Source organism: Chamaea fasciata, unplaced genomic scaffold, assembly GCF_029207755.1.
Source record: "Chamaea fasciata isolate MVZ Bird 193981 ecotype frontalis unplaced genomic scaffold, bChaFas1.0.hap1 SCAF_2, whole genome shotgun sequence".
NCBI lineage: Eukaryota > Metazoa > Chordata > Aves > Passeriformes > Sylviidae > Chamaea > Chamaea fasciata.
In genome coordinates, this window is record NW_027094087.1 from 36,855,364 (window position 1) to 36,858,521 (window position 3,158).

Here is a 3,158-nt window from a genome sequence, read left to right on the forward strand (position 1 = left end):
ATGTGTAATAGTCAATGCAAGTCATGGAGAAAACCAAGATCATAGTTGTAATGTTCTGGTCATTCCTGCTTAATTTTGGGGAGTCTCCACTTGGATAACACCTTATGACTGGAATACTGTCTTCATAGTAAAGCACATTGCTCTGGATTCATGATTTATATAAGATATTAATTGAAAGTATGTTTCAGAATTAAAGCAGCAGGTGGGTGCAAGCTGTTTTGGTTCTGAGAGCTGAATCCTGCTTCCAGACATATGAATGAGGTATTTTTTTACTTCAGCAGGAGTTTTGCATTCTTTATACAAGATCAGGATTCATTTCTTAGAAGATGTAGTGAGTCTATGTGTGCAGCAGCTCATCAAGGCTCTGGAGTGGTGTTTTCCTCCTTCTGAGGAGGAAAATGTATCTGAACAGAGGATGAGACAGACACTCTATTTTCCACACATAAGCCAAACATTGCATTTCTGTGCATGTACTGGTGACAGTAATAGTGTCTTTGAATCCAATTTGTAAACTGGAGAGATGAATATTTGTGTAAAAGCAAATATTAACATTAGAGACTTTCCTTGCAGGTTTTTCACACTAACATACATTGAGAATAGGAATACAGTGTGTCTACTCTGTTCATCTTTTGTGGGTAATTTTATGGTAGATAATGTAATTGGTTGATTTCTCACAGATTTACCTTACACAATATTCTTCCTTTAGAAAAGATTGAATTTTCATTGAACTTCATTTATTTACCAAAATATCTATATAAAATGTCATGTGATGCACTTTGACACATCTTATACATTTGCAACAGACTGCAATTATAGCATATTACCTGTGATTATCTGGAGTGGCAACTGGACACCAGGCAGGATATCCTAGATCATCTCAAATGATGCTAGTCCAAAAGAAGAAGCCCTTTTCATAATGGTAGCTGATATACTTGACTCATGTGTCTGCATCTAATCTCGAACAAAACCCACTGCTGGTGTCTAACCTAAGACAACCTTCAAGTTTCCCTATAGTCGAGATATGTTGCCTTCCATCTGTTATGATAAACACACATCCAAGGATAAGATTAATTGCTTTGTGGAGTGCTGGTCGCTTTCACTGACTTTAAAGGCAGCTTTGATTAGTAGTTCAAACACCTAATTTTGGATAGCCAGAGAGGGATTTATCTTGCTTAATTTGGGATGAACCCAATGTAGATGTTTGCACACAATCCATTTTCTAGATACTCACAGTAGTCGATGGAGTTCTAGGAAATCATTCCTTTTTTTGAAACAGATATCTTCATTGATTAGGGAAGCTGATCAGCAGAACTCAGTAACTGTACCTTCACTGACTGTAAAAAAGATCAGGTAGCTCAAACACACATATTTCAGGAAAAGATAGGTCATCTTAATTCCATAAATAGTTTACCTACACTTCATATTTGCAGTTCATAAAATAAAAATATTATTTTCCACTTTATTTTTAAACTCAGCTCAAATTCCAACTGGATTTCTGCTTTTCCAGGTAACACATTGTAACAGTGACTGTGCAGATCAGATTACAAGTTGGGTTATACTCCAGAGCATTATAGCAATTTACACAATGTGGTTGTACTAGCTCTAAATCAGACTAGGGATCTGTGCACAAGCACACAGTCAATGAGCTTATTTTATCATTAGGCTTGAAATGCACACTACTCTTAGCATTTCTTAGCAGTGTGGTTCAGGGTGGAGGAGCTAGGTCTATAGTAAATCCATGTCAGGTATTGAAATGGGACAATGAGGAATTCAGGTTACTCTTACATTCCAGTTTGGGTTTCCTGACTTGGCTGTTATAAAAAAAAATTCTGTAGTAGTATTAATTTGTACAGCAAATATACTCCTTCTGAAGCCATAAAGATGTATTAAACATCACCCTTATGTTGCTAAAGTGATAGAAAAGTATCAAAGAACCACAGTATTTTAAATGTTCTGTCTACTTGCCAAAAACCTATGTAAAGTACAGCAAAGTAACAAATGTGATCATTATTTTAGCTGCTGTCATGTTCTTCACATGATTTCTGATAATCTCAGAATTTCAGTACCCTCAGACTCATACAGTAGTAGGCTAATAAGAGGCTGAAAACTTTGTGCCTAGGGGTAATAAAGAGATGGGACAGATATAACCTTGTGGCAGAAAATAAATATTGTGGCTAAAAGTAGTAATCATTGATAAGTAGGATTTACCTGAAACATAATTTTGTAAATCTGAAACACTTTTGCTATGTACTGTCTTTCTTCATGACTTCCACAGCAAGATACAGAACACAAAATCAATATACATGTATCTACACATGTAAAATTTCCCCCAGAGTAAATAAGGAGTTTCAAGAGTTTCTGAAACTTGTAGGGAAGGATATAAAATTTGATTCCTGAAAAACCTGCTTTTTCTGACTTCTCTGACTACTCAAAATTGTGACTCGAAAGTCAAAACTGGTTGTCTGACTTAAAGGTGAACTAAATTAGAAGTAAATTGATAGACCTTGTTTGTCTCTCACTGGAATGAGTCAGAATAGAGTCCAAAAATTATTCATTTAGCTTCATAAAATAAATTTAAATGTTGCAACCATTTATTTGGCCATAAAAATGAGCCGCTATCAGTCTCAAATACTCATGAGGAGAAGATTTGAAATTTCTATATAGTAATTTTACAAATTATATCTACTCTTAAAAAATGAAATATCGGTTTCAGAGTCCTTGTTCTGATATATTCCCAATTATCCTAAATGAAGCTCACACAAGTCATTGTATTAGAATCACTGAGTCATGAAATGGCCTGGGTTGGAAAGGACTAGAAAGATCATTTCGTTTCAGCCACTCTGACCTGGTCAGGGACACTTTCCACTAGAGCAGGTTGCTCAAAACCCCATCCAGGCTGGACTTGCAAACTTCCAGGGATGGAGCACCCACAATGTCCCCAGGCAACCTGTGCCAGTGTTTCACCACTGTCACAGAGAAAGTGTTCCAAAATTGGATCCTTTCTCACAAGTGATGGAAAAGTTTTGGACCAGTGCTAAATTATTAGGTGTGGATTTTACCACCACAGCATTACCTGAAGGGGCCCTGCACTGCATAGTGGTTGCAAAGCCAGCTTTGCTATTATTGTGCCAGGTGCTGCAACTTGTTGAGTCCCGATG